At 37.7% G+C, this 10,501-nt stretch overlaps 1 long non-coding RNA gene across 2 annotated transcripts; it reads left to right on the top strand.

Annotated features, from left to right (window-relative positions):
• Positions 1 to 455: 455 nt before the first annotated feature.
• Positions 456 to 10,248, top strand: LOC142174866 (uncharacterized). Of its 2 annotated transcripts, none has more exons than XR_012703957.1 (2): positions 456 to 869; positions 9,709 to 10,248. It is a non-coding gene; the product is annotated as an uncharacterized LOC142174866 (long non-coding RNA). The 2 variants fall into 2 exon arrangements; XR_012703956.1 differs by having other exon boundaries at positions 9,705 to 10,248.
• Positions 10,249 to 10,501: the final 253 nt, after the last annotated feature.

Genomic DNA, 10,501 nt, shown 5'->3' with positions numbered 1-10,501 from the left:
AAATATTTAATTTAGGCATAATATAGATATTTTAAGTAATTTTGACTCTTTTACTCTATTTTATTACAAGAAAACAAAATCACAAAAATAGGTTCATTTATGTTTTGTAGTCATTTTTAATTAAAAAAAATCTTAAAAATATATACAACAATAGTATCGTATTTTTATTTTAATATGATATTTTGAAAATACCAAAAATAGATTTGTTTTAATGGTTAGTTTTATTATAATAATTATTTAAATAGTAGGAATGATTAACAAATGGGTGCGTATTTTTAATCTCATTCGCGGCAAAAGAATAGAGCTTGGGCTCGAGCAACCCATCTTTAGGCCTAATTTTGGACCTAGCCCACAATTGTCAAGACCATAATTCTTAGGCCCATACCCCCTAACCTAAAACCCTACCACTAACCTAGACCTATATATATTAAACAAAGCCTAAAACTAAAGGGGGGATCAGATAGAGGGGGAGGAGAATGACAAAAAGCAACAGCAAAAGCTGCGCATAAAGGAAAAAGAAAGCTAAGAAAAGCTGCGCGCAAAACGATCCACCCCTCGGATCGTCTCCTTTACATCCCCCCACCCAAATGACCACTGAACTTCAGCCCTCACCTTAACCAACACCTTCCTCAATAAAAAATCAAAAAAAGAGTGTCGAAGACCCCCTATTGAATCCTAAGCAGCGACACCCACGAGCAGCTACTACTGTTGTTGCATGTTGTCGCAGTTCCGGTGAGCTAGAGGCCTGGACGTAATTCCGTTTCCGGTCAGAGGTCCGTCGAGGTCCGGTGCGTCGAGGTCCGTCCATGGTTCGTCGCGTTTTTGAGTTCAACGCTACCTCGCCATTAATATTCTGATTCACTTTTGAGGTTTGGTTCCTCAATTTCTCGTACTCTGTTTTGCTTAATAGTGTACTTCCGTCAACTTTGTCATTCTCTGTTGCATGAAATGTTTGGATTTATTTGTTTGAATTAGCCTCAGTATGAATATGCAATTGCAGGGCCGTTTTCTCCCTGATGCAATCTTTAGATCTTAAGTGTTGAATATTTCGCGTATCTGTATGAGGAAATGTTCTTTTAAATATATATGCTTTGGTTTCGTCTCTCTTGGGTGTTAGTTGAAAAAAATGCAAAGATAATTAGTAGTAATATGTTCGAAAAATATGGTTTGTTGATAGTATAAGATATGGGTTTGATGTGTTGAAATTATGTCGTAACAGCGGAACTAGAGCTTGTTTTAAAGGCAGAGGTCTTGGCATAAGGAAGTTTCAATTGACATTCTTTTGGTTTGCCCAAATAGTGGAGTTATAAATACGCAGTCCATACATAGTGTACATCTTAATACACTTGATATATGTATGAGTGTGGAGCATTGAGAATACTTTCATTTTGACAAGAATGAAAAAAGTTAAAGCAGTCATTTTGTCATTGGTGAAAATACCATGTTGGAGTTAAAGGAAATCAATTGTCCTGTTAGTTTCGCAAGTTTCCTTCATAATAGATACTTTTGTACGTTGGCTGAGTGCCCATTTTCGTTTGCACATTGAACCTTGTCGCTTTCAAGCGCTTAACCAAGTTTGACAGTAATATCTTTTGCAGTGCAGAGTATCAACCTTTTCGTTTATTTCATCTTATGTTGCTTATTTGTATCGCTTATAATACATAGTTATATCCCATTCTCTGTAAATGCCTATGGCATCAGGCGGAGAAGTAACAAGTTGAATTATCATATGACTGAGCTCCCAAATGAAACGAAGTTGTTCATAAGTATGAAACAAGTTTTATTTACTTTAGTTAATTTTATGTCCATTTGCTTAATTATCATAGCTACAGGTACGGTTCCCTTGACGTAGTTGTGATGCTTGAATTCTAAAACTCGGGTGTGCATTTATGTGACCCGAATCCAAACTTCAACGAAGTCGAAATGTGTTGACAACCACGGGTGCATTGATTGCGGCGGGGTTCAAAACGCGTTTTCACGACATCGTCATTCTTATAAAATCAATAATGATAGAAAAGAGGTTCACAAATTAAGATGAGCCTCACCGAACAAAAATAAATAAATGTGGGGCCCTCAATAAATGATTATTAAAATGATTAGAATTTGGGAGGGTCATTTAGCGAACTTCACGACCTTCCCCAAAATAATATTACGTCAGAATCTTTAGGCGCGGTTTTAATTAAATTACCTTCTTAAACTCGGGTGCGCATTGATGCGACCCAAATCCAAATCTCGACGAAGTCGAAATGTGTTGACAATCACGGGTGCATTGATTGCGACGTGGTCCGAGACACGTTTTCACAACATTGCAATTCTTATTAAAAATAATAATAATAATAAAAGCGGTTTAAAATTAAAAAGCACATAAGCTAGAACAATTCTTATTTAAAAAAATAATAATAATAATAAGGAAAGCGGTTTAAAATTAAAAAGCACATAAGCTAGAACGTGTATTAAAATCAGATAAAATCAAATACAACAGTTAAGCGACCGTGCTAGAACCACGGAGCTCGGGAATGCCTAACACCTTCTCCCGGGTTAACAGAATTCCTTACTCGGATTTCTGGTTCGCGGACTGTTAACAGAGTCATAAATTTCCTCGGTTCGGGATTCAATCAGTGACTTGGGACACCATTAATCTCTCAAGTGGCGACTCTGAATTAATTAATAATTAAATTCCGCTCCGATTGTCCTTTAAATGGAAAAACTCCTTTACCCCCCATACTGGGGTGGAGGTGGTAAAAAAGGAGGTGTGACAGCTCTGGCGACTCTGCTGGGACCGAACCCAGAATCTCTGGTTCAGGGTTCAGAATTCGAGCTTAGATGAATTGTTGTATTTGATTGTATCTGATTTTGCTACATGTTTTATGCTGAATGTGCTAAATGTTACCGCTTTGATATTATCTGAACTATATATAAACTGTGCTGACACCCTTCTCTCTTCACCTCCGGGGATGTGCTTACTGGTTGAGACTCCCTATTCTGTTAGTGTCATACCTTTAAATAAGAGAGAGATCGGACAAGTTACGAAGCCGGATGGCCTTTTGGTTCCTGGTAAGTTGCCCCTTCCTCGGCTTGATTTGTCCGCTCGGGTACATAGTCTAGAACACCGACTCAGGATTTGAACATAGAATAACATGACTTCATGCCGGATCCCTAGTAGGAACGGTTATTTGCATCATATTGTATTTGACTTAGGGGACTCAACACAGGAGTTGGGTCCGTCTAGGACTAGCAACCTAAAATGAAAAGACCATCCTGATGCATCCTACTTGCTCTGTACATATATTTGTTTCGAACCTGCATGTTGACCGGTTTCTAAATCTCGGGAATGTTGGAAAATTGAGGGAAAAAAAAGAGAGAAGAGGAAAAAAAAAGAAATATCAGTTAGGGAGTTAATTGATTGTCAATGACCAATTACTGGCGAAACTCTGCCGAAATTTTGAGAAAAATAAAAATGGAAAATGTTTTATTTTGTTTTACTAAAAAAAAGCAAAGAAAAAAATAGAAAAAAAGAGTCTTTTATTTTTGGAAAGTTGGTTGTTGAAAAACAAAAGGATAAGAAAAGTTTTTGTTTTAGTTTGAAAAATATAAGTTGTTTCATTATTTGTTGAAAAGCAAAGGAAAAAGAGTCTTTTATTTTAGTTTGGAAAATAGGTTGTTTTATTGTCCATGGAAAATGAAAAAAAAGAAAAAAGAGACTTTCATTTTTAGTTTGAAAAAATAGGCTGTTTTATTTGTTGAAAAGAAAAAGAAAAAAAAGAGTCTTGTTTCTAAAAATAGTTTTTATTCGCTTATGAAATGCCAAAAACAAAAATGGAAAAGAGTCATGGTTTTAAAATAGTTCGGTTAATTCGCCTGAACTACGCAGGTTTGATTCTCACAGAGCGTGAAATACGTAGGCAACCCTCATCGGGTCCAACCTCCCCTTTGCAAAAATAACCAAAAATATCAAAATTTTAATATTTGTCATAAATAAATCAGGTGATGCTGTTTTTGTCAAAAATAGCCAAATGTTCCCAAACGAGGCGTCGGAAGGCTGACTTTGCACAAACAGCCACCTTTGGTCATATTTTGATTCTGACCCTCACAACCTTAAAATCTTCGCCCCCGAGGCGCAGGAAGGCCGTGTGTAATACCGGGTCATTTATTTTAATTTGGAAAAAACAAGAAAAAGAGTCAGTGGTCAAATGAATACCGTTCAGATTTTGGGTCAAAATTGGCATATAGGGGAAGGAATCTGTCATTTTTGGGGTTTGTATTTCTTTTGATTAGAGTATATGGGTCGTTTGATTTTCGAATCTGTATTTCATCATTAAGTTGGTTAGTTTTGTTGTTATTATGAAAATGGAAAATTCCAAAAAATGTTTTATTGTCGTTTACCTTTTATTTGCAAGAACTACGCATGGTCTGATTCATGCGGGGTCATGATACGTAGGCAATCTCCATAAGATTCGACTGCAACCAAAAAAAAATGAAAAATGGAAAAGAAGAATTGAAAAAAAATAGGAAAAGATGTTGTGAATAATGAGGACCGACCCAATCCATTCTAACATGTTTTGTTTTGAATTGTGAAGAAAGTTGAGGTGGTCGGTTGTGGTAAGCTGGAAACACAAGATCCAAGGAAAATGATAACTGACATTGAAGCTGTTACGAGTGCTCAAGAGACTCAGGGTCAGAAGGTTCAACGAGGGTCAGGAAAATAGAACACTGAAACAACAAATGAACAAAATGCGTCAAGCCTGGGCCAATGGCCAAGGACAGCCTTGTCACGAGTCACAATTTGCTACACAGCAAGAACAGTACCACTATCCCGAGTACCACTCGTACTCGTCTGAGCTTCCTGTAAACATCGAGAAGCCTGCCCGAAAGAGAGTACATGAAGAAATAACCCAAAGAGTGAAAAGATTAGAACAACGGTTGAAAAACACGCAAGCAATGGCAGGACAAAAGAGTGTTGCCTTCATAGATCTATGCATGTTCCCCGATGTCCACTTGCCGCCTGGCTTCAAGATCCCCAATTTGAAAAGTACAATGGACATGGAGACCCCATAGCCCACCTGAAAAGGTATTGTAACCAATTGAGAGGTGTGGGAAGAAATGAAGAATTGCTTATAGCTTATTTTGGGAAAGCCTCACGGGTGTAGCATCTGAATGGTTTTTGGATCAAGACACATCTTGCTGGTACGTCTGGGATGACATGGCACGGGCCTTTGTCAAACAATTTCAATACAACATCGACATCGCCCCAGACCGCATTTCCCTTTCTAACCTAAAAAAGAAACCAACTGAAAGTTTCAGGGAATATGCCATCAAATGGAGAGAGCAGGCAGCTAGAGCTAAGCCACCCATGGATGACCACGAGTTAATCACTGTCTTTCTACAGGCTCAAGAGCCAGATTATTTTCAATACATGACATCCGCAGTGGGTAAATCCTTCCCGGAAGCAATCAAAATGGGATAAATGGTGGAGAACGGTCTTAAGACAAGCAGAATTATAAGTCAAACAGCTCTCAAAGCTGCAGCTCAAGCTGTCCAAATTGAATCTGGTAACACGAATGAGAGGGATGAAGAAATCATGGTGATATCAGGGTTGAGAAGAGGTCCTAGGAGAACATCTCGAAGGTATGTGCAGCCTCATCATGTTTTACATGACCCCCCTAAGCATTACTATCAACCTCCGAACCCCCCATACTTTGTTGATCCATCCCAGTATGTTGCCCAGCCACCAAATCACCCAAGAAAGCGAGCACGAGTATCACAAAATCTCCACCAGCCTCCGCAAAATTTTCAATTACCTTGTAACCCACATCCAAGCCAGGGGTATAGAAGGGAACAAAAGTTGAAAGATAGTTTTACACCAATAGGAGAGTCCTATGCAAGCTTATTTGAGAAGTTAAAACAACATGACATGATTGCACCCATTCCTCCAAATCAGGTGGACCGACGTGCGAGAAGCTTTGACTCATCTAAAAGGTGTGAATACCACTCCAATGCTCTAGGGCACAATGTGGAAAATTGTCGGGATTTGAAAAGAGAATAGAAAGGATGATCCAAGAAAATTTGATTCAAGACAGTGGCACCCAGAATATCACGCTGCACCCCTTACATGAGGAGGCACACTTGGTAGGGATGATGCCCGGTGACATAGGGTATGAGAATCTTCTAGGGAACTTGTTGACTAAAGTTGAAGATACTGACGCAGATAGTGGTCATGGCAATATGGATGCGAAGCTTAGTGGCTAAGATGTCGTGCTTGGTAATTGGAAAGACGCTCCATTCCTAAGTCAGCCGGGGAGGAGCTTTGGTGGTCCATTTTGCTGCCATTTCTGTTGTCCGGGTTATTTGCAGGGTTGTAATCCAAATATTGTCTTGTGATCAAACCCTCGTATCCTTTCATTTTTGTCTAGCTTGTTTAGTCGTAGTGGTTCGTTTAGTGTTGTCCATGGGTGTTTCAGGTTCATTCTAGGGTTGTACTCCAGTTTATTTGCTTGTTTTGTTATTCGAGTTATTTCATCGTTGTTTAATGCAAATTCTGGTCTTTTGTTATTTCCAATCATTGTTCTTTATTTAGTTCTTTTCTATCATTTTGTTTTGCCTTTTGCCGGTTCTAGTGACATGACATGCACGCATAATTCTCAATCTGATCTTCAAAAGTTGCGAAGCAATGAGATCATTTTGAAAACTATAGGGGCACCTGAGGAAATAAGAACAGATTTGGACGTTTTGAGATTGTTTGACGCCCGAACCATGTGAAACTGGGGCAAATACAATATAAATAAACCCTAAAAGCAAGTGGGCCAAATCGACAGGGGGGCCGGTCGTGGTAATAAGAGTAAGAGTGTTGCCCAATGGTGCATTATATTTGACAGATGTAGCAGGAAAATGTGTTAAAATGGCTATCAACTCCGAGGCGGTCAAGATATACTATGTGTAATTTCTGTGCATTAATCGTATTGGTTTGCCTTTGGCATGTTTTGAGGATTGAAATGACGAAGGTGTTTTGTTCTGCTATCCAAACACTTTATTCCATTGTCACCGCTTTTGAGCCGTGTTTATTTTCTTTCGTACCCCTCTTTCAGAATCAACGACACAATTAAGAAACGCAAGTGCCGCAAATAAGCAAATGAAAAGAAAAAAGGAAGGAAAGAGAAAAAGAAAAGAAAAGAAAGAAAAGAAATGAAAAGAAAGAAAAGAAAAGAAAAGAAAGAAAAGAAAGGAAAGTGAAAGAAAAGAAGAACAGAAAAGAAAAGAAGAGAAAGAAAAAATCAAAAAAAAAGAGAAGTAATTCCTATGACGTGAACTACGTTTGACTTGATCCCGAAAGGGTACGTAGGCAGCCTCTCTGAGGTTCAGTCATACCAAAACAAAAATCCAAAAGTCCCCAAGCAAGAAACTGGGGCAGAAATTATGGTTGTTGTGAGAAGTTGGATTCTGAAAGTTGTAATTTTAACCCATTTTGAAATTGTTTTGGGCCTTTTATACCCTTTCTTTCTAACCCATCCAAAAGCCTACATTACGGTCCAAAGAAAGACCTTCTGATCAGTCTTTGAGAAATGCTAAGTCAAGTAGGTAAGGTAATTCCTGTCAAGGGCAACACTCCGGTCCAAACAAGGAAAATGAAAATGAGAGAATCTTATTGATGAAAGTCCTCATGGGTATCACAAGGTGATGAAAGCTGAGAGAAATAAAAAATGAGAGAGTCTTATTGGTGAAAACCTTCACGGGTACCTTAAGGCGACAGTAAGTTGAGAGAAAGAACGAAATGAGAGAGGTTTGATGGTAAAAACCCTTTGGGGCACTACATGCCGAATAAGGAATGTGAATCAAATTGGATAAGCGGAGCAATGAAGCCCAGTTTCACGGCAAAAAGGAACAACAAGAGATGAACATCAGATTTGCTTAACAGAATAGGTCGCAGGTGCATGTCAAGGTCATTAGAGTCGGTATCCACATCCGATAGGTTTCTACTGTGTAGTTTTCTTATTAGGAATCATCTCTTTCTATTGTCCTTTACTCTGTTCCTTTTGTTTTGTTTATTTCCCCTTTCTGAGTCTTTTGGTTGTAACAAGTGAGGAATGACTTCAAATTGGCCACCAGCTTTCCAATTGCACAAAATGGGGTCACAAGTCATGAAAAATAACAAGAGCACTGAGCTGGTAATAATCCACATACTTTGGGATCCTTATGAAACACAAAGTTTGGTAGATGTCAGTTCAGGAATAATGCAACAGATAGAGGGTATTGGGATTGAACGGGGAAAAAGGGTATTTCAGTGGCACAGATGACGGGGAAAGTGGTTAATCAGTAAACATGCAAGACCTTCATGAAGAATCAATTGTCACAGAAAACATATGGGGTCAGATAAGAAGACTAGAACTAATAATTAAGAGATAGTCGTCAAGAAGGGTGGAAGTTATCAGCCAAGATTCAAAGATGGTCGGACAACGCAAAGCATGGAAAGGAGAAAAGGAAAGCCATCCCAGCGAGAGTACCACAACCAACCATCGCACTTTTAAACTGACAGAATTTTCTTTGATTTGAAACAGGGGCATGGAAATGTTATTTATGGCAGAAGATATGCTACAGGAGGATTATCAAACTGGGGCAGAAAATTTTCTGTCATGTTGAATTTTTTTTTTCGGGTAACCATCTGAAGAACATGAAGGTCAATACAAGTATTTTTAAAAAGAGAAAAATAGAGGGAAGTAGTTTTCAGGAAAGAAACACCAGTTCTAAGAAAAGTAATTTTTGGAGGAATGAAACACTAGTTTTTAGGGAAGTGGTTTTTTTTGAAGGAGAACAACACCAGTTTTTAGGGAAGCAGTTCTGAAGGAAGATAATTCAAGTTAGTGGGTAGATAAAACAAATTTTGAAGGAAAATGGTTAAAAGAAATCTTAGTCTGATGAATATTTCACCTAAGATAAAGAAATCTTAGTCTGTTGAATCTTTCACCTAAGATAAAGAAATCTTAGTCTGTTGAATTTTTCACCTAAGATAAAAATCTTAGTCCGATGAATCTTTCACCTAAGATAAATGCAAAAGTTGGAAAAATGAAAGGAAGGCATAATTTGGGAAAAGATGAAGGTAGAAGTCGAAAAAAATGGGGAAGGAAGGCATAATTTGGGAACAAGAAAGGAAGGCAGAATTTGAAAAGAATGGAAGTTAGAATTTGGAAAATTAAGAAAGTCGAGATCGCACAAAAATGGACCTAGTCTGATGAATTATCTCCTAGAGTCAAAATCTCAGTCTGATGAATCTTCCTCCTGAGATCACACAAAAATGGACTTAGTCTGATGAATTATCTTCTAGAGTCACAATCTTAGTCTGTTGAATCTTTATCCTAAGATGAAAATTTTAGTCTGATGAATTTTTTACCTAAGATAAAGATAAAAATCTTAGTCTGTTGAATCTTTCTCCTAAGATGGAAATCTTAGTCTGATGAATTTTTCACCTAAGATAAAGATAAATCTTAGTCAGTCGAATCTTTCACCTAAGATGAAAATCTTAGTCTGATGAATTTTTTACCTAAGATAAATTTTAAATTTTAAGATACATTTTAGTCTTTAAATTTTTTTTTAAAAAAAAAAGTTGCATTTCTGTCTTTTCACAATTCAAGTTTCAGCAATCAGGAGCCCGCCTGAAGAACAGAGGTTATACAATTCAAATTTTAGTTTTCAATCGATTTTTTGTCTTCTTGAAGTCAGGAGCCCGCCTGAAGAACAGAGGCATACAATTCAAGTTTCGGGAGTCAGGAGTCCGCCTGGAGAATAGAGACATACAATTCAAGTTTCAGCAATCAGGAGCCCGCCTGAAGAACAGAGGTGATACAATTCAAATTTTTAGTTCTCAATTGATTTCTTTGTCTTTTTGAAGTCAGGAACCCGCCTGAAGAACAGAGGTATACAATTCAAGTTTCGGAAATCAGGAGCCCGCCTGGATAATAGAGGAATACATTTCAAATTTCAGAAGTCAGGAGTCCGCCTGGAGAATATTCTGATTCACTTTTGAGGTTTGGTTCCTCAATTTCTCGTACTCTGTTGTGCCTAATAGTGTACTTCCGTCAACTTTGTCATTCTCTGTTGCATGAAATGATTGGATTTATTTGTTTGAATTAGCCTCAGTATGAATATGCAATTGCAGGGTCGTTTTCTCCCTGATGCAATCTTTAGATCTTAAGTGTTGAATATTTCGCGTATCTGTCTGAGGAAATGTTTTTTTAAATATATATGATTTGGTTTCGTCTCTCTTGGGTGTTAGTTGAAAAAAAATGCAAAGATAATTAGTAGTAATATGTTAGAAAAATATAGTTTGTTGATAGTATAAGATATGGGTTTGATGTGTTGAAATTATGTCGTAACAGAGGAACTAGAGCTTGTTTTAAAGGCAGAGGTCTTGGCATAAGGAAGTTTCAATTGACATTCTTTTGGTTTGCCCAAATAGTGGAGTTGTAAATACGCAGTCCATACATAGCGTACATCTTAATACACTAGATATATG

Source organism: Nicotiana tabacum, chromosome 20 (genome assembly GCF_000715075.1).
Source record: "Nicotiana tabacum cultivar K326 chromosome 20, ASM71507v2, whole genome shotgun sequence".
In the NCBI taxonomy this organism is placed as follows: domain Eukaryota; kingdom Viridiplantae; phylum Streptophyta; class Magnoliopsida; order Solanales; family Solanaceae; genus Nicotiana; species Nicotiana tabacum.
This window is presented reverse-complemented; position numbering and strand designations above follow the sequence as displayed.